Below are 23,058 nucleotides of genomic sequence, written 5' to 3'. Positions count from 1 at the left end.
GTGCCGTCTGTATTTTGAGAAAACAGTTCTTCAAATACCTGAAAAAAAAAAACACTTCCAATAATTTTTCTCAACAACTTCTTCAAATTCACAATCATTCCAACCAATTTCAACATCATTTATCAATTTCCAAAAATTCAAATCCACAATATCCAATTCAACTCTCATCCAAAATATTACTAATTACTTTCATTCAAATTAGAATAAAATACTTCCATTCATATGTAATTAAATGTAAAACAACTTATATACTTCATACTAAAAATTTACATTAGGAAAAATCCAACTAAAATTTATTACGAACTTTGTACAAACTGCTCAAGACCAATTTCACATGTCCATACCTTTACATACATTACATATATCAAGATAAATTTTTACAGTCAAGGTATAAAATATACCCGATAACTTCAAGCAGGTAGGTCATCAATCCTTAGCAGCTCAATCTGCTCTTCTAGTCTCTAAATCTGCGACAGCAATAACAGCCATCGCTGAGTACTAGGACTCAGTGGTGCACAATATACTAAAATAATCTTTATGCAGAATTTAAATCACATTTATTCAAAAATTGGACTAAACATGAGAATTAAATACAAAACATGAATTATGAGATTTTAATCCAAACAATTTCATTTCGAAGTATCAAAGCCAATTTCATAAAACCCACAGTTATATCATGCCATTCGAAACAAATATAATCTCAATAGCCAGAGGCTAAGGAGAAGTCATATCACAAGGCTAGCTAGCTCAAATATATGGATATCCATTCAATTTCTTCTTCTACTAGCACACACCTCGACACTTCAGCCAGAGAAGGAATCAAAATTCTAAACTGATTACTCCCACTAGTCATGCTAGTGAGGCGTTCAAATATATGGTCATGACACTGTGGTTTCAAAACTTATCTTAACAATTTACTAAACATTGCCATTTCAAATATACACAAATAACTTTCAATAATTTAAATAAAAAACATAATAAACATTTCATCACAATGATATCACAATTCAATATTTCAAATTATTCAAAATAATATGCAGAAGATAAATTACAGAAATTATACGTTGTGCACAAACCTTATAAGAGTCACCTTTTGGCCTTGACTCGACACCTCGGGTTCCTTCCTGGTATTCTTTTCCACTGAAACACACAATTTCACAGTGTTTCAGTATCATAACTTAGCATAAGTCCAAAAATAAATTTAATTTCACTTTTATCTAGCTCTAATGTGCTAAACTTGATGTTTTTTTAAAATTTATGTTTCGGGGTTACTATTCATTGTACTATTCAAGTCAATTTGTTGACTTTCTAAGGCTTAATAGGTATGGAAATTCCAAATTCACCCACATACCACATTTTGATAACTAAATTTGTTTGTTTTGGTTATTTACTCAAATTCTAAGTCTTTTAGGCAAATTTACAAATTTTCAGTTATGGTGTCTTAAGTTGAACTATTCCATTGGTCATTTTTCTGTTAGAATTTGGCAAAACTTTCTTCATAAAAAATTTTCGCTATTGTCCTAACTTTATTCTTCTTTTTGAATCACTCCATTTGGAGTTTTGTAGCTCAAGTTATAGCCATTTGAATCATGGCTGCCGGATTGGACTTAACCCAAATTTCTGGGCACCAAACTGGTTCTGGCAGTTTTAGGTCACCAAATTTGGGTGGCCAAATGACTTGGTTAAGGGCTTAATTTGGGTTTTTATTCTTCATGAAAGTTTTAGGTCTATACCTCAGCTATCCACTGGTAAAATTTTAGGTTATTTAGACCTGCCTAGCATAAGTTATGGCCAAATGAATAAATACTATTCATTTGGACATTTTTATACAGGTCAGACTGCAAAAATCCAGATTTGGTCAATTTTTTCACTAGGTTTTGGTCACTTTTTGGGCATGATTCCTAAATGAAAAATATGTCATTTTGTGTCTATTTTCATTCCCAATTGGTCTCATACCAATTGGACTTGTAAATTTTCAGTTTTGGTCCCTCAAAGGGACCTTGGTCCTACTGCCTGCAGCATGACCCTAAGCAACCCGAATTTACATTTGGTTCCAACACTTCTAACATACTCCAATTGGTCTCAAATGACCATTTCTCACCTCAAACCAAGTCCAACACACCATTTAACACATTCTCACATTTTTCTTCAATTTTTCACATGTTCAAAACCCTAGCTACACCCAAAGTTCAACCTAATGCAATTTAAAGTGTGTATTTATGTTCTACACACCTAATTCACCTCAAATAACCATTCAAAACCATCAAACTCATTCATATCAAAACCTAACCCTAGTTGGACGAATTTTCTATTTGGTCCCTCAATAATTATTTTGTTTGATTTTAAATTAAACTCTAAGTTACTTAAACTAGAACATAAACATTTAACTATAATTTCCAAGTTTAGATGACTAACCTCAACTTTGATGTTCATCCTTCAATTTTTTTTTCTTCTTTTCTTCTTTCTTTCTTGATCAATCTTCTTCTCAAGTTGGTCTAACAAGTTTTAATGGGGAATTTGGGGACAAAGTGGGGTTAGGTGGTTGGAAGAAGCTTGGTTTCAAGCTTTAATGGAGTTTTCTCCAATGGTGAAGTGAGGGAGAGAAGGGTGGTCGAATTTTGGAGAAGGAGATCTGATTTTTTTTTTTTAATGTATTTTTAAGTCTTTAAAATTGCTTTTGACTTGGTCTAATTTTGTGGGAAAATTTTAATTTAATTTATGACATCATAATGGTGAGCTAAGGTGATGTAAATAAAGTTGTTTTTTCTTTTCTTTTTTTTTATTTTTCCTTGTTTCTTTAATTTAATTCTTGATCCCGAAATTTTCTTTTTTCCAATTTTATTAGACAGTTAGGTCAGGAGTCAGCTCTAGGGGTGAATTGACCAAATTGCCCCTTGTCGGTTCAACCCAATTTGAAAATAATTCAATATTTCTTCTGGCTCCCTGACCTAATTATTTGACTGGCTTAACAATTCTTTTTCATGATTTTCTCTTTTCCACTGTGTTCGCAATGGTCCTAAGGACTGCGGCGTCACATTTTATGGTCTGAAATTCGAGTTTAAATCGACTTCGCAATCCTTCCTGAGAAGGTCACCCATCACTATGACTCTCGGCTCATTTAACTTTTTATGTTCTGTTTTTCTTATTCATACTTAACTAATTGACAATTACTAATTATTTGTGTTCAGGGCTTATCTAGTTGCCTTATGTGTGGTTCTAATTCCCTAAATTATCCGGACCGACACCAGTCATCGGAATAGTGAAATATACCAGGCTATGTAAATAGGAGTGTTACATGCTTGACTAGGTTATTACTCGTCTCTCTCATTTGTTGAGAAGACAATAGAGTTAGTTGTATTTTGATTACTATGGTATGTGCACAGGCTTAGATTCTCGTCTTATTAGAGGTTAGATCTAAGTTTTATGTTATGGCCCTTTCGGAAGATTCATTATTGTGATGTGTACTGTGCACGATGATTCGACCTCCCCGACCATAGGGAGTTAGAATCACCCCAAAGATGGCCCTTTTGGATTAGTCTTGCATAGTTAGTGAGATAAAGAATGGTTTTTGAAATAAAGAATGGTGTTTGAATAGTAAAGAATTTCGATTTCAAGTGTGATTTATGTATAATTGATTTTATTGGAATTAATCTTTATTTCCATAAATTATTGGAATTACCTTAAATGTTTAGTTGTGATTTGATAAATTGAAATTCGTGATCAAAGTCATTTTATACAAATGATTTATATTATTGGCAATGAATATTTTGAGTTTTGGAATTTGATGAGTATTCAGATTTCCAAATTATTTGCTGTAAATTTTGTCAATGTATATTGTACCATGTTTTAAATTATAGTTGTGCACCACCGAGTTCACCACTCAGCGATAGCTTTGTATGCTGCCATAGGTGAAAAGAGTATAGAGCAATTGAGTAAGCTTCTTTGAAGATACATTCTGATCAGCTCCAGGTATATCATAGGTATACCCATGTACATAGGTTTTGATGTATGCATGTAATAATATGTATGTAAATTGTTTGAGCAGTTGTATAAAAACTCTTGTAAAATATTTTGGTATGTAATTAAATGTAAATTATTGTAAATGAAAATTTGAGATTTCATTTATGTAATTAAATGTAAATTATTGTAAATGAAAATTTGAGATTTCATTTACCTGAATAGTTTTGTAATATTAATGTTGAGTCTTGTAATCAATGAAATGTTCTTTATGATGAGATTGGTTTGAAAGAGATTGATTTGATTATTGAGATTTGAATTGTGAGTTGAAATGAAGTTTATTGGAGTTGTATTTGAGAAATCATATTGGAAGTGTGTTTCTTTTCAGGTTTGAAAAACTGTTTTATTCAAAATACAGATGGCACTCTGCCAAACTTTTTACAAAAATTATTAATACTTTAAATTTGTTATTTGGTTTCACTTCAGTAAAAGAAAATTTTATAACACTAGATTTTAATCGATGATTTAAATTTCACGAAAATTGTTGTAAAATCCCTTATAGTATATCTAATGCGTTATCGGTAGGCAAAGTACGGTAATTAATTAGGAGTACTACGGGATCATGTTACATCTTATGGGGGAGTAGGGTGTGACAATGATAAGCACTTATACTTGATAAGTAGGCCGAACCAATGACGCATATGACAAGCACATGGAGTTTACTCTTGTCAATGCATTGTCATATATCATATCAGTGCATATAATATTTAGACCTGAGATAACACAGTTATCTTGTATATAGGTGGTTTGAGTTTAATACTGCTTTCATACTTGTCCTGTGTATGGGTAGATGGGCATGTGTTGGCTCCTACTAGTTATATGTGGAGATAGGTGTTGATCAAGATGGAATCTGTTATCCTAAGTAAATAGGGATAAAATCATATGTTCATTTAATTGTTCTTGATGTTTCAAGTTCCTAGCAAGGACAGACATTACTCAGAAAAAAGTTTCTGACAAGAAAATCTAATTAATCAAGAATTGAAATTAAAAGAGAACATAATATTCATAGCAAATAGAGTTTGACATAAACCATGACTCCAGCTCGAATTGGGATTTTGTAACAGAGAGTGTAACACACCGAACCTCCGAATTATGAATAGTACCATTTTTGGTCCGTGACTAGTACTGTTCAAAGACACCTTGAGGACTAAAAATAAATAGAAAATTAATTGAGATAGACACAATAAAAATTCAAGTGACCCAAAAATATAAGGATTCACCAGGTATATTGTAAAAGATGGATTATGACATGATAAGGGGCATTTTGGTCAATTCACTTTAAGAATTGATTTTTTTTTACCAAAAGGTCAATTTAATTAAATAAAAATAAATTGTTGAATTATTTAGAAATATTGAGGAAAATTTAGTGTAAATATAAAAAGAAAAGAAAGGAAATAAAATTGTAAGTTTTATGACATTTTTGACACAATTAAAATTTTTAATTGAAATAAACTAATTTTGTGAATAAATATATATAAAAGATAAGACAAATTAAAAAGTCAATTCTTCCCTTTCTTTCCCATTTAGTTACCACCTACTCTCTCTCCTTCTCTCTTTCTTTCTTTCTTCTTCTTCCTTCTTTCTCCATTGACACCCATTCTCAAAACTCAATTCCTTGCTTTTCCTCTATGGGTTTTGCATCTAATTGGTAGAGAACATCAAATTAAACATTGATTGAGAGATTAAAAGCAAGGGGAGACAAGAGATTTGGAAGAAATTAAAGATTTGGGAAGGTCACAATTGAGGTAAGTGTATCTTCATGTTAGATTAGTTGTATAAGCTTTGAATTAAGTTAACTTATGATGAAATTTCATGAGAAATTGAAAAGAAACATGCATGGAACCTAAACTAGAGTTTTGGCCAACTTAGGGAAAATTAGGGTTTTGATGTATTTTAGTTAAATTGATGATAAATCTAAGTTAAATTGAGGTAGTATGCATGATTGGGAGTAATAAAATTTCATAGGATTACATAAATTGAATTATGAAATATTAGGATTCATGGGAAAATTGGGTTTTGGTGCTAGAGAGTGAAATTGGTGTGTGTAGTGTTAAATTATGATCATTTGAGGTTTATTTAGTTTGAATTGACATTAGGTTGATGAATGGAAGTAACGAAATGGTAGGATTAGGGAAAATTGCAAATTTTGGTATTAGAAAATTGTGAGTTTTGTGTTAGGAAGTGCCATTAATATGTCAATGCCAAATTATAGTCATTTTGGGTGAATTAAATGTGAATTGAGGTTGGTTAGAGGGAACAATTGAAGAAATGAAAATTTGAACTTAGGGCAGAATTTTGCACACTGAATTCAGTATGTTTGGAAGCCATAACTTGAGCTGCACAACTCCAATTAGTGTGAAACTAGTTGGAAATAAAACTTAAGACATAGGGCTAGAATTTTCGTGAAGATACCCTGCCCCGAAAATGTAACACCCCTATGTTCGGTATTGCGTTCTATTGTTCCAGTGACCAGTGTTGTCCAAATAGCTAGGATGCCTAGAACTACATTTAAATGTTAGTGAGGAGACATAAAATAATGAAATACAATAAAAAAAAAATACAAGAAAAACAAAGGAAAAATAATAGCAATGAAATGTAACCAAGTTAAACAAGCCAAGAACCATAGCGATAGGTGACTGCACTGGGAAGTTGCGGCGTGGACCGTTGACTAGCCTTGGGCTGCGGGAAACCCTGGAAAATATTTTTAAGACTTAAATAAATGTCTACTAAGGTATAAATGTCATTAGAAATATCAAAGAAAAATTAATTAATAAGTACAAAGAAAAACGAGAAATCGAGAAAACGACAAAACTCAGTGTTACCGAAAAATCAGGAATGCAATCCGAACAGGGGCATTGTGGTCATTTGACACCCCGAGTTGTCTTTTGACCTAAATGTCCATTAAAAATAAATGATATTACACTTGAAAAATGTCATGAAAAATTAAAATAGTGGTACATAATCTAAATGGCAAAAGATAGGAGGAAAATGTGAAAAATTAGAAAGTTTAACCTTAAAATATACTTTTATTCAATTAGTGCTCCACTAACACCACTTAAGTGGACCACTAATCAACCCTTGGACAGAAAAATTCTGTCATCTTCAACTTTGGGAAAAACCAGCCGAAAACAAGGGAGAGAAAACCTCCATGGCCATCCATGGTGAGAGCTCCATGCAAGCATGCTCTAGCTACATTTTCCATTAGGTTCCTTCACTAAAGTTGTTCTATACAACTTGGGCAGTAGATAGGCAGCAAGAAAGTTAAGTTTTGGTGAGGTTTTGAAGAATTTCAAAAGTAGAAAGTATGTATTTTTAATTCTTGTTTCATTAAAAGTGTAACCAAGGTTGTGGGTAGTTGATTTATGGAAGAATTTTTGAAGTTTGATGAATTAGTGGAAATGTACATTTTGGCAGCCATGGAACTTCACTATGAACACTTTATTCTTGCATGTAAATAGTGATTTGAATGATGATTTAAATGTTTAATTGTATTGTAGTTGAATTCCATGAGTAAGGTTTGATTTGTAAGCTTGAAAATTGCAAATGGAGGTTGATGGATATGTGTAATCTTGTGGCAGCCTCATGAAAAAGATTGAATTGTTTGAGTTCATGAAATATTGTTAAATTATGTTGTCATTGATGGCAGCATGTGTATGTAACACCCCTATTTGCATAGCTTGGTATATTTCACTGTTTCGGTGACCGGAGTCAGTCTGGACAATTAAGGGGATTAGAACCATACTTAAGACAACTAGATAAACCATAAACACAAATAATTAGTAATGTCCAATTACTTAAGTATAAACAAGAAAAACAAAACATAAGAAGTTAAACGAGCCGAGAGTCACAGCGATGGGTGACCTTCTCGGGAATGACTGCGAAGTCATTTTAAACTCAAATTTCGAACCGTAAAATGTGACGCCGCAGTCCTTAGGACCCTTATAAACACAGTGGAAAAGAGAAAATCATGAAAAAGAACTGTTAAGCCAGTCAAATAATTAGGTCAGAGAATCAGAAGAAATACTGAAATATTTGCAAACCGGGATGAACTGGCGAAAGGCAATTTGGTCAATTGACCCCGACAGCTGACTCCTGACCTAACTGTCAAATAAAATCAGAGAAAAGAAAATTTCAGAATTGAAAATTAAATTAAAGAACCAATAGAAAAATTAAAAAAAAGAAAATGGAAAATAAAAAAGTCAAAAGGTGATGACATCATGCATGACCTCATGCATGATGCCATAAAGAATATAATTAATTTATTTATTTATTTACATTTTTGGTCTTCCATAAGACTTAAAAATTCATAAAAAAAAATAAAATAAAATCATTTCTTCTTCTTAAAAAAAAAAAACTTCCTCATCACTCTCTCACTTTTCTCTCCTAAGGTTCCTCCATTAACAAGCTTCTAAAGCTTGAAAAACTTAGTTCTTCCCCACATATTTCAACCCTAAATCCTAAAAAGCTTCTAAGTCACCCTAGAAAAGAGGATTTAAGAAGAATAGGAGGGAAGAAAGTGGAAGAATTGAAGCTTTGGGAATACTTCCTTAAAGGTTAGTCAAGAATCCTCTCAATTCTCCTTATATTCATGAATTTGCACTTGAAGTGAACTAGTATTGATGAAAATAAAATAAAAACAACATATTTAGGAATATAGTGAAATTCAGCCAACTTAGAGGTAACTTGAAATTGATGGATTTTGATACAATTAAAAAGGTAGGCAAGCTTGATTGAAGGTGTAGTTGAGGTTTATATAGTCTAATTGCATGAAATGAGCTAAACATGGAAGTTAGGGTTTTGGACCTAGGGTTTGGGAGATAAAATTTGGAGAAATGGTGAAATGGTGTTTTTGACCTAATGTGAAGTGATAAATGATCATTTGTGACCTAATTAAGTGTGTTAGAAATATTTGAATCAAAGCCAAATTCGGATTGGGTATGCAGCATGACCAAAAATCCACTTTGAGGGACCAAAAATGAAATTTTACAAGTCCAATTGGTATGGGACGAATTGGGGATGAAAATAAGCACTAAATGACACAATTTTTATTTAGGAAGCATGCCCAAAAAGTGACTAAAACCTAGTGAAAAAATTGACTAAAGTTGAAAAATTACATGCTGCCCTGCACAAACTGACCAAATGAACAGTGTTTGTTCATTTGGTCATAACTCGAGCTAGGCAGGTCAAAATGACCTAAAATTTTACCAGTAGTTAGATGAGATATATACCTAAAACTTTTATGAAGAATACCAACCCAAATTATGCCATTAACCCAATCAAATCACTGAGCAAATTTGGATCACTAAACCTGCAAAACTGCAGGTTTACCATATAAACAGTAAAGTTTCAATGGCTATAACTCTCTCTAGAAAACTCCGATTTAGGTGATTCTTGAACCGATGGAGACCTAAGACATAGTAGAACATTTCATATGAAGAAAATTAGACCAAATTATGGACCTAACTTGATCAAATTGCTGAACGAAGTTGGAATCAATAATCTGCTAAAACAAAATTCTGCAGCATAAACAATAAACGTAATTTGCATATAACTTGAGCTACAAAACTCCAATTGGAGTGATTCAAAAAGGATAATAAACTTAAGACAATAGGGAACATTTTCTATGAAGGAAGTTTTGCCAAATTCCAACAAAAAAGTGACCAAAGGAACAGTGCAAACTTAGACACCAAAACTGAAAATTTGGCAATTTTGCCTAAAAGACCTAAGTTTTGAGAAAATGACCAAAACTAACAAGTTTGGTGACCAAAATGTGGTATGTGGGTGAAGTTGGAATTCCCATACCTATTAAGCCTTAGAAAGTCAACAATTTAACTTGAATAGTGTAGTGAATAGTAACCCAAAACATAAAAATTTCAAGAACGTCGAGTTTAGCACATTAGAGCTAGGTAAAAGTGAAGTTAAATTTTGTTTTTGGATTTATGCTAAGTTATGGTACTGAAACACTGTAAACTAAGTGTTTCAGCTGAAAGAGACTTGGAAGCTCGGAGAGACTGAGTCAAGGCCTAGAGGCGACTCACGTCAGGTCTGTGCACAATAATTCTTATTTAAATATTTTATTCTTGAAATTTTGATTTTTGTGTTAATTATGAATTGTGTTGCCATTTTATGATCGCAAATATGACTTTGGGAATTGATTAGATTTCTCACAAATTATTTGATTTAAATTGTTTTGAATTGATTTTGTGTTCACACTTTGCATGACAGTACCACATTATTCCTCCTCCATTTATGGGGTTGAGATCAATTATTTTCCTCCCTCTCTAGTTTACTAGTTGAGGTTGTAGATCGAATGAGTACTCATTAGCTAGCTAGCCACCTCCCTCATTAATTTCGATTAGTGAGGTTGTAGATTGCTTTGTCATGGTGTACAACGCAGCATTGATCGTAAATTTTGTGTCATGGCTTAAGTTGTGTATGAATTGGGAACACTGTGTTTCTTAAATTATTTGACTAAATTGTGTTATTATGAGTTTTGATAATTTGAGAAATATTTAAATTGTGTTTTGGCAATGAATGATTTATGTATTGTATTTTAAATTTTTATTGTGTACCACTGAGTATTTTTATACTCAGCGATAGCTTGTTTTGCTGTCGCAGATAAGAGCAAGGAGAAAGCAGCAGAGTGAGCTGCTATCAATATTGAAGATTCCATTGATCTTTTTGTACGGGTATTGTTTTATACCCTTGTAGTTATTTTGATGTAAATATTGTGATGTTGTATGTATCAATGTAAAGTGAGCAGTTGTATAATAAATTATAATAATTTTATTTTTGGATTGTATATCTGTAAATTTAATTTGTGCATATAATATTGGTGAAATAGTTTGTTTTGAGAATATTTGGAGGTTGGGAGTATTGAAAAATTTATTAGAAGTACTTTTTATAGGTTTTTGAAGAACTGTTTTCTCCAAATACAAACGAAACTCTGTTAAAATTTTTATAAAATTTGAGGTAAAATTTAAAATGCACAAAATTTTTATTAGTTTATAAGCTTTGAATAAATGATTTTAATTCCTACCAAAATGCTCACCACTTCCAAAATATAAGAAAATTGTTTTAAAATCCCTTGTAGGGTACTTAATGAGTTATCGGTAGGTGAAGTTCGGTAGTTCATTAGGTATTCTATGGGATCATGTTATGTAACACCCCAAAGTTCGGTAGTGCGTTCTGCTGCTCCGTGACCAGTGTTGTCCGGACAGCTAGGATGCCTAGAACCGTACTTCGATATGAGTGAGGAGACATAAAATAATGAAATACAAGAAAAGAAAACACAAGAAAAACAAAGGAAAAATCATAGCAAAGAAATGTAATCAAGTTAAACGAGCCGGGAAACCTAGCGATGGGTGACCGCACCGGGAAGTCACGGCGTGGACCGTTGACTAACCCTGGACTGCGGGGAACCCTGGAAAATATTTTTTGGACATAAATAGACCCTTATTGAAGTATAAATATCATTAGAAAGATCAAAGAAAAATTAAATAATTAGTACAAAGAAAAGTGAGAAATCGAAAAACAGACAAAATACGATTATTCTAGAAAAATCGGGAAAGCCACCCGAACAGGGGCATTATGGTCATTTGACATCCCGAATTGTCTTTTGACCTAAATTTCCATTAAAAATAAATAATATTACACTTAGAAAATGAAATGAAAAATTAAATTGGTGGTACCTAAAGTAAATAGTGAGAATTAAGGGTTCAATGTGGGATTAAGTGAAAGTAACTTATAATATGAATTAATTAGAGTAAGTGGACCACTAAGGGAATAAAATAAACACATTATGGGGCTGATGTAAGTCCACTATGTCCAGCAGCCACTTCATCTTCTTCATTTACCATCCAAGCCGTGAATGAAGGGAGAGAAAACTCCATGGACATTTTCATGCAAGCTTGATCCCTCCTTCCATTTCAACTCCATTCACTTAGTGTTCTTCACTAAAATTTGTCTACACATCACAAGGAAGATATTGATACCAATTTTGGGAAGTTTGGTGAAGGTTTAGCAATTTACAATTAAAGGTAAGTTTGCATTTTTGAGAAGTTCTTTGTTAAAGTTTATGTTTATGTTATGGGTATTGGTTTGGTGAAGGAAAATTTTGAGTTTGAAGGGTTATTGTTGTTGCCATTTTGGACAGCCATGGGTCACGTTTTTGATGAGGTATTTGTGTATATAATTGATGAGAAATAATGTTAATCATGGTGATTTAGTAACCTAGTGATTTAATGCATGTATATATGGTGAATGATGCACTTTGATGGGAATTGGCATATGGTACGGCAATGTGATGTTGATGAATGAATTGTGGCAGCTTGTGGACACTTGAATAATGGTGTATATTGAAGGGAGTGTGGGCAGCATATTGACCTAGAAGGATTGATGATATGTATGTCAATTTACATTGTAAAGTGTATGTAAAGTTTGAAATGTTTAGGTGTGTTTGTAATGGTACTTAGAAATTGTAATTGTGAATGATATTTGGTGTGTTGAGGGTGATTGGAATCTGCCCAAAATAATGCTAATGTTATGTAGAAAATGTTGTTGGTAATGTGCCAAAACAGTTTGGTAGGGTATGGAAGTAAACCTTGCAAAGGTAAGTGTGTGTTTGAAGTTGGGGTGTGTAATGCATATTAAGGGCAGTGTATATTTTGGCCTATAACCTTGAATGTGTAACCTTGATTAGTATGAGACCAATTTGAGGTGAAACTAGGCACAAAATGTGCCAACTTTCATTGAGAAACCATGCCAAAATTCTGCTTGCAAGGTGACCTAAAAATTTGACCAATTCGGATTAGATGCAATTAGGACCTGAAAAATGACCAATTGGGCAGCAGTGAGTGTTTAGGCCATAACTCACTCAAACCAGGTCCAATTGACCTGAAATTTTGACCAAGAATAGTTAAGACCCATACCTACAAGTCTTATGAAGACACCAAAGCCCAGAAATGACCATAAGCAAGTCAAACAACTTGCACAAGTTCGGGTCCAAAAACTGGCCGAACCAGAATTGACCACTTTGACCAAAAATTGACCTAAAATGGTACCATTTGACCAGCAATAGTGTAATGACCATAACTTGGTCTACTTAACTCGGATTGACCTGAAATTTTGCACCGCGTGCAATAAGACCTAGATCTACAAGTTTGTAGTTTCGACCGAGACCGAAAACCGAGGAACTAGATCGTCGGTTAGGTCAAACTAGTGTTCGAATCGACAATTTGCATTAAAATGCAATAAGCGAGGAATTGAATTTTGTAAAACATACAAAACATATAACCCTTTCGAGTGTTACATATTAACGACACTAAAACCTAATTTACCTAAAAGCGCATCGAGGGTCGGTATATTAGGTGATTAAGCGAATAATTGAGTTCGGTGCATTATTTACCAAACCCCATCGATAGAGATAGTTTAATTTGGTCTTGAAACACTTCAAATTGTGTTTCTCGATTAACAAGGACTCGGCAAAAGGGAAAGAAATCTTGAGTCAAGACCAGAGACAAATATCGAGGTTTGTGCACAACAAGCTGTTTCTTTTGAATTATTTTCAATGGAAATAAATATTGACTGTTTATATATCATTGTTTTAAATTGTGGAAATGTGTTTGATGGACACTTATTGATTGAAAAATATTGTGAATGGTTTGAAAGCGTGAAAAACTATTTGAATGACATTGATGGATACTTATTGATTGAAAAGCACGTAAATGGTTTGAAACCACGGCTATCATGTATATTGATTGTATTCCTCTCTAGCTTGTCTAGTGGGATGAATTGAATTCCCTCTCTGGTGAAGTGTTGAGGTGTGTGCCTGTTGAGGGACGAATAGAATGAGTACTCATATTTTTTGCTAGCTAGCCATGTTATTCCTCATTAGTCATCGACTTTTGGGATGAATTGAATACCTCATTAGCCATCGGCTTTTGGGATGAATTGAATTATGGATCATGATTAAGTGTGTGTGATTTGATGTGTATTGTGAGATTGTGAAATGGATTTTAAACTCTCATTGACATATCTTGTCTTTTGAATTCAAACTGATCGACTTATGGAAAATTATTGTGATATTGAGAAATGGAGTTTAAATTCTTATTGACCTTTATTGTCTTAAATTTGACTATGGTTTTAAGTATCCACTATTTACATGATTTATGAATTGTGATTTACATTGGATTTGGTTAATGTTGTGCACCACTGAGACATTGTCTCGTGATAGCTTTATTCTTTGTCGCAGTAGAGAGATAGGCAGGCGGCGGACTAGGCCGCATATACATCAATGAGGATTACAGTATATTGAGTATACCGCTTTTGCTTTTGTCTTGTAATGTATGACCTTTGTATGTACATATTGTATTTGGTTTTGGCGATTGTAAATTAAATTAAATTGTACTTGAAGTTGTAAATTAATTATGAGTGTTTTGGATTGTAAAAGTTGTATTATATGTCCTTATCTCAGACTTTGAAAAATTTCTATGGAATTGAGTTGATGAATTGTTGTGTTGAGAAAGGTATTGAAGTTGAGATTTGGAAAATTATAGAAGTGCTTTTCTGAGGTTTTTACAAGAAGCTGTTTTATCCAAAATACAGATGGCACCTTGCCAAAATTTTCTGAAATTCCAAAAAATCAAATGAGTTAGTTGTTACACCACACTTCACCAAAGTTTTTAACACTGTAAATAGTGCTCACCATTGTAAAAGAAGTAAGAAAAGTTTTAAAATCCCTTGTAGTGTATTTAATGGGTTATCGATGACGGAGTTGGTAATTCATTAGGTATACTACGGGATCATGTTATGCCTTACAGAGGGTAAGGTGTGACATGTTTTAGTGGTATCGAGCAAAGTTTTTAAATTCTGTTTTCTGTTATTTGAATGTTCTTTCTGCATAGTACAACCGCTCAATATCATTGTTTGATACATACAAGACATTCTGAGATAAATATGCACTAACGAGTGAATATTCTTGTGTTATTGTTCAGAAAGCTAAGATCCTCGCATTGAATATGGAAGAGGGTGATCGTTGATCGTCGATCTATTGAAGGTTGAGTGCAAGGATGCCCAGGTATACAAAATGTCGGTGGTTAAAGACACCGGCCCTGCGATCTGCGATTTCTGCTCGATTCGCTCGGCCAGTGGCTGCAATATTCCAACAAATGGTGTAATGCACCTACTCAAGTCCCAATTCGGACACAGTGGTACAACCACGATCTCCTACGAGACAGTATGATAAATTGATGAAGTATGGGGCTCTGAGTTCAAGGGCGATAGATCCTCTAGAAGGTGAGCAGTGGTTAGAGAGGATGGATAGGGTGTTCAAGAAACTTCATTGTCTGAGGAGCTCGGACTTGAATACTCAATATCCTTACTACAAGGGGATGCTTATGGTGGTGGAAAACCATTCCCCACGATGCAGTAGAACTGCGATGCTAACATGGAATGAATTCCTCGAGAATTGAGGAAATACATCCACGATGCTTATGTAGACCGAAGCTACAAGAATTCTTAAGTTTGAAAGCAGAGGCGGTCGGTGGTGAGTATGAAAGAGAATTTTCCGCCTTAGCCATTATGCGGTGAGTCTACTCTCTACCAGCAGGGAGAGATGCAAGAGGTTTGAAACTGGCTTGAAGCCAGTATTAGAGTACAAGTGCTCGGCTTCAAACACACTAACTTCTCTGAACTTGTTTCTCAAGCCCTAGAGTTGGAAAGAGTTGAGTTTGAGACTGCCTCCACGAGAAGAAGAGGTCGGAGAAGGCAGAGAAAGAGGGAAAATCGGTAGATCGAGTTCCGGTGGTCATCTTTGGAAAGAGGAAGAACTATGGGGACATGGCAGAGGTGGCAAGAAATGCAGTAGGGGAAGACATTCGGGACAGAGACCTCCCTATCTGGTCGTGAGTACCGAAGTTCCTATCCTCCCGCCAATGTGAAACTTGTGGAAAGAATCATGGTGGAATCTGTTACAAGGCTATTGGAGCTGTTATAGCTGTGGAGGCACGGGACACTTGCCAAGGGCTGCACGATGGTCGCAGAGTTGGACCACCTCCTACTACTGCAGAAGGGTCGATTCGAGCCACTGTCACGAGCTCACAACCACCTAGCGAGGTAGAGCGGGGGTAGAGGTAACCCGTGACAGCCAAGGCACGATAAAGCAGTCGAGAACAAGGCGGTGCTCGATCGAGTCTATGCCATGAGACAGAGAGAAGCGAGACATCGATGTTGTGGTGGTACCTTCTCAACTTTTAACGAGAATGTATTTGTGCTATTTGATCGGGTTCTACCCATTCTTATGTGAGTGCTAGCATCATTGATTGCATTCTTTGTTCCATGTACAAAAATGGACTTTGAGGTGCTAGTAACAAGTCCGCTAGACAGGAGGTCGAGGTTAATAGGATGTATAGAGATTGCCCTTTGGTGATCCAAGGACACACTTTCTGTCGATTTCATTGAAATGCCCTTGAGATTATGATATCATCTTGGGCATGGATTGGTTAGCTAGGCATCATGCCATGAATGACTGTAGGCGAAGACAGTCACTTTTGGTCTCCTCGATGCTGATGATGTGGTGATACATGGGGAGAGGCTATTGCCATCCAACATCATTTAATTTGCACTAGCGGAAAAATGATCGAGAAAGGGTGTGAAGCATACTTGGCACATGTGGTAGACACCCAAGTGGGAGTCCGGCATTGAAGGACATCCCTACGGTACATGACTTTCAGGCGTGTTTCTGATGAATTGCCGGGATTACCTCGGAAGAGAAGTGCGATTTGAAATTAATGTTACGCTGGTGTGGATCCAATCTCCATAACGCCATACGAGAATGGCACCAGTGAGTTGAAGGAGTCAAGATACGATTACAAGAATTACTTGAAAAGGGCTTCATCCGCCCTAGTGTGTCACCTTGGGAGCACCGGTGTTGTTTGTTAAGAAGAAGGATGGTACTCTCCGCTTATGCATTGACTACGAGCGGTTGAATAGGGTGACAATAAAGAAACGATATCCATTGCCTCGCATTGATGATCCATTCGATCGATTGAAGGGTGCAGCGATATTCTCCAAAATTGATTTGCGATCGGTTATCATCGATTGAAGGTGCAAGCGAGTATTCCAAAAGCGCTGAGAACTCGATATGGCCACTATGAGTTTCTAGTAATGCCATTCGGGTTGACAAATGCTCACCGCTTTTATGGATCGATGAACACTATCTTGGACCATATCTTGATCAATTTGTGGTGGTGTTTATTGATGACATTTTGATATACTCGAGGAGTGCAGAGGAGCATGATAGACATCTGCGGATTATCTTGCAGACTTTAAGGGAGAAAGCACTATCGCCAAATTGTCGAAATGTGAATTTTGGTGAAGGAAATCTCCTTTTTGGGACATGTTGTGTCGGTGAAGGGATCAAGGTAGATTCGATGGGTAGAAGCTATCCTTAATTGGAAACCGCCGGGAACATCACGAGAAATTCGCGATTTTACGAGCTTAGCTGGATATTACCGTCGGTTTGTGAAGGATTTTCTATGTTATCTTCTCCTTGACCAAGCCGCTTGGAAAGATGTAAAATTTCATGGGTGATAAATGTCGTGAGTTTTGATGAGTTGAAGAGGTGCTTAATCAAGCTCAGTTCTCACTTTACCTACTCGGGTAAAGAATACACGATTTATAGTGATGCTTCTCACAATGGGTTAGGCCGTGTCTTGATGCAAGATCGAATGTCATTGCTTATGCATCACGCCATTTGAAACCGCATGAGAGGAACTACCAACACATGATGCAGGTTAGCAATATTGTTTTTGCTCAAGATCCGGAGACACTATCTGTATGGAGAGAAATGCTACATCTTCACAGATCACAAGAGCTTGAAGTACTTAGGTACCGAAGGAATTGAATTTGAGGCGGAGGAGATGGCTAGAACTCATTAAAGATTATGATTGCTTAATAGACTATCACCAGGGAAAAGCAAATGTGGTGGTGGCGCCTTAAGTCGCAAGACTATGGCAAGTCTCGAGTTTCTCCTTTGTCCATGGTATATGAATTGAAAGCCTGACATGCCGGTTTAGAGGTTGATGATGAGGGACGGTAGTTGCATGGCATGTACAGCCCGGTGTTGATTGATCGGTCGTAATGGCTGCACAGAGTGATGAAAAATATCGAAGGCTCTTGAAAGAAGTTCGTGAGGCAAGAAACCTAATTCTCTGTGAGAGATGATGGTTTATTGCTACATCGAAGCGAATGTGCATTCCTAGTGATGTGGAATTGAGACAAACCATTTTGAAGGAAGCACATGAGTCTCCATTTGCTATGCACCACTGGTGGAACTAAAATGTCTGAGAGGCGGAAAGAGCATTCTTGGTGGATGGGCATGAAAAGAGATATAGTGAATTCGTTTCCAAATGCCTAACTTGTCGGCCAAGTAAAGCGAACATCAAGTTCCAGTGGTTTGTTACATCCTTTGTCGATGCAGTGGAAATGGGAGCGGATAACTATGGATTTTGTTACAGGACTTCCAAGGACACGAGTAGTCATGATGCGGTATGGGTTATAGTTGATGATTGACTAAGTCTGCTCACTTTTTGCGATTTGGATGGACTATAGCACGGAAAGATTGGCGATTGTACATATATGAGATTGTAAAGCGCATGGAGTGCAGTAGCAATTGTGTCAGCGAGAGATCCTAGGTTCACTTCTAGATTAGGGTAGTCTTGAGAGCCCTAGGAACTAGATTGAACTTGACCTGACATTCCACCCAGATGGATGGCGATCACGAGAGGGTTATTCAGATATTGGAGGATATGCTACGGGCTTGTGTGATTGAATTTGAAGGTAGTTGGGATACACACTTGCCTTTGATTGAGTTTGCTTATAACAACAGCTACCAATCAAGCATAGGGATGCCTTCATATGAAGCTTTGTATGGTAGGAAGTGCAGAACTCCCTTATGTTGGGATGAAGTAGGTGAAAGGAAGATGATTGGGCCAGAAATTGTCCAGCAGACAGAGGAAAAGATCAGATTGATCAGAGATAGGCTCAAGGCTGCATCAGACCGTCAAAAGTCCTATGTTGATCTGAAGAGAAGAGATGTTGAGTATGCAGTGGGTGATAAGGTATTCCTCAAAGTTTCTCCTTGGAAGAGGATTATGAGATTTGGCAGAAAGGGGAAACTAAGTCCTCGTTTCATCGGACCATATGAAGTTCTGGAAAGAGTGGGTCCTTTAGCATACCGGTTGGCATTACCTCCAGAGCTAGCAAGGATACACAGTGTCTTCCATGTGTCCATGTTAAGGAGGTACAGGTCAGACCCATCTCATGTACTAACAGTTGAAGAGATTGAAGTAAATCCAGACCTTTCATATGAGGAAGAACCCATAAAAATTCTGGCATATGAGGTGAAGCAGCTGAGGAACAAACAGATACACCTAGTTAAAGTGCTGTGGAACCATCATTCAGGCCAGGAAGCTACTTGGGAACGTGAAGAGGATATGAGCAGACAACACCCAAAGCTATTCAGAGACTAATGCCAGGTAAAATTTCGAGACGAAATTTATTTAAGGGGGGGAGAATTGTAACACCCCAAAGTTCGGTAGTGCGTTCTGCTGCTCCGTGACCAGTGTTGTCCGGACAGCTAGGATGCCTAGAACCGTACTTCGATATGAGTGAGGAGACATAAAATAATGAAATACAAGAAAAGAAAACACAAGAAAAACAAAGGAAAAATCATAGCAAAGAAATGTGATCAAGTTAAACAGTATGAAACCTAGCGATGGGTGACCTTAGGGAAGTCACGGCGTGGGACGTTGACTAACCACGGATGCGGGAACCACGGAAAATATTTTTTTTGGACATAAATAGACCCTTATTGAAGTATAAATATCATTAGAAAGATCAAAGAAAAATTAAATAATTAGTACAAAGAAAAGTGAGAAATCGAAAAACAGAAAAAATACGATTATTCAGAAAAATCGGAAAGCCACCCGAACAGGGCATTATGGTCATTTGACATCCCGAATTGTCTTTTGACCTAAATTTCCATTAAAAATAAATAATATTACACTTAGAAAATGAAATGAAAAATTAAATTGGTGGTACCTAAAGTAAATAGTGAGAATTAAGGGTTTAATGTGGGATTAAGTGAAAGTAACTTATAATATGAATTAATTAGAGTAAGTGGACCACTAAGGGAATAAAATAAACACATTATGGGGCTGATGTAAGTCCACTATGTCCAGCAGCCACTTCATCTTCTTCATTTACCATCCAAGCTGTGAATGAAGGGAGAGAAAACTCCATGGACATTTTCATGCAAGCTTGATCCGTCCTTCCATTTCAACTCCATTCACTTAGTGTTCTTCACTAAAATTTGTCTACACATCACAAGGAAGATATTGATACCAATTTTGGGAAGTTTGGTGAAGGTTTAGCAATTTACAATTAAAGGTAAGTTTGCATTTTTGAGAAGTTCTTTGTTAAAGTTTATGTTTATGTTATGGGTATTGGTTTGGTGAAGGAAAATTTTGAGTTTGAAGGGTTATTGTTGTTGCCATTTTGGACAGCCATGGGTCACGTTTTTGATGAGGTATTTGTGTATATAATTGATGAGAAATAATGTTAATCATGGTGATTTAGTAACCTAGTGATTTAATGCATGTATATATGGTGAATGATGCACTTTGATGGGAATTGGCATATGGTACGGCAATGTGATGTTGATGAATGAATTGTGGCAGCTTGTGGACACTTGAATAATGGTGTATATTGAAGGGAGTGTGGGCAGCATATTGACCTAGAAGGATTGATGATATGTATGTCAATTTACATTGTAAAGTGTATGTAAAGTTTGAAATGTTTAGGTGTGTTTGTAATGGTACTTAGAAATTGTAATTGTGAATGATATTTGGTGTGTTGAGGGTGATTGGAATCTGCCCAAAATAATGCTAATGTTATGTAGAAAATGTTGTTGGTAATGTGCCAAAACAGTTTGGTAGGGTATGGAAGTAAACCTTGCAAAGGTAAGTGTGTGTTTGAAGTTGGGGTGTGTAATGCATATTAAGGGCAGTGTATATTTTGGCCTATAACCTTGAATGTGTAACCTTAATTAGTATGAGACCAATTTGAGGTGAAACTAGGCACAAAATGTGCCAACTTTCATTGAGAAACCATGCCAAAATTCTGCTTGCAAGGTGACCTAAAAATTTGACCAATTCGGATTAGATGCAATTAGGACCTGAAAAATGACCAATTGGGCAGCAGTGAATGTTTAGGCCATAACTCACTCAAACCAGGTCCAATTGACCTGAAATTTTGACCAAGAATAGTTAAGACCCATACCTACAAGTCTTATGAAGACACCAAAGCCCAGAAATGACCATAAGCAAGTCAAACAACTTGCACAAGTTCGGGTCCAAAAACTGGCCGAACCAGAATTGACCACTTTGACCAAAAATTGACCTAAAATGGTACCATTTGACCAGCAATAGTGTAATGACCATAACTTGGTCTACTTAACTCGGATTGACCTGAAATTTTGCACCGCGTGCAATAAGACCTAGATCTACAAGTTTGTAGTTTCGACCGAGACCCGAAAACCGAGGAACTAGATCGTCCGGTTAGGTCAAACCAGTGTTCGAATCGAGAATTTGCATTAAAATGCACTAAGCGAGAAATGACTTTGGTAAAACATACCAAACCTAAAACCCTATCGAGTGTGACATATTAACGACACTAAAACCTAATTTACCTAAAACGCATCGAGGGTCGGTATATTAGGTGATTAAGCGAATAATTGAGTTCAGTGCATTATTTACCAAATCCCATCGATAGAGATAGTTTAATTTGGTACTGAAACACTTCAAATTGTGTTTCTCGATTAACAAGGACTCAAAGAAAGGGAAAGAAATCTTGAGTCAAGACCAGAGACAAATATCGAGGTTTGTGCACAACAAGCTTTCTTTTGAAATATATTCAATGGAAATAAATATTGACTGTTTATATATCATTGTTTTAAATTGTGGAAATGTGTTTGATGGACACTTATTGATTGAAAAATATTGTGAATGGTTTGAAACTGTGAAAAACTATTTGAATGACATTGATGGATACTTATTGATTGAAAAGCATCAGTAAATGGTTTGAAACCACGGCTATCATGTATATTGATTGTATTCCTCTCTAGCTTGTCTAGTGGGATGAATTGAATTCCCTCTCTGGTGAAGTGTTGAGGTGTGTGCTGTTGAGGACGAATAGAATGAGTACTCATATTTTTGCTAGCTAGCCATGTTATTCCTCATTAGTCATCGACTTTTGGGATGAATTGAATACCTCATTAGCCATCGGCTTTTGGGATGAATTGAATTATGGATCATGATTAAGCTGTGTGTGATTTACTGATGTGTATTGTGAGATTGTGAAATGGATTTTAAACTCTCATTGACATATACTGTCTTTTGAATTCAAACTGATCGACTTATGGAAAATTATTGTGATATTGAGAAATGGAGTTTAAATTCTTATTGACCTTTATTGTCTTAAATTTGACTATGGTTTTAAGTATCCACTATTTACATGATTTATGAATTGTGATTTAAATTGGATTTGGTTAATGTTGTGCACCACTGAGACATTGTCTCAGCGATAGCTTTATTCTTTGTCGCAGTAGAGAGATAGGCAGAGGCGTGAGACTAGGTGCATATACATCCAATGAGGATTACAGTATATTGAGTATACCGCTTTTGCTTTTATCTTGTAATGTATGACCTTTGTATGTACATATTGTATTTGGTTTTGAGCAGTTGTAAATTAAATTAAATTGTACTTGAAGTTGTAAATTAATTATGAGTGTTTTGGATTGTAAAAGTTGTATTATATTTCCTTATCTCAGACTTTGAAAAATTTCTATGGAATTGAGTTGATGAATTGTTGTGTTGAGAAATGTATTGAAGTTGAGATTTGGAAAATTATAGAAGTGCTTTTACAGTTTCAAGAAGCTGCTTTATCCAAAATACAGATGGCACCTTGCCAAAATTTTTACAG

Source organism: Hevea brasiliensis, chromosome 7 (genome assembly GCF_030052815.1).
Source record: "Hevea brasiliensis isolate MT/VB/25A 57/8 chromosome 7, ASM3005281v1, whole genome shotgun sequence".
Lineage (NCBI taxonomy): Eukaryota > Viridiplantae > Streptophyta > Magnoliopsida > Malpighiales > Euphorbiaceae > Hevea > Hevea brasiliensis.
Note: the sequence above shows the minus strand (reverse complement) of the source record.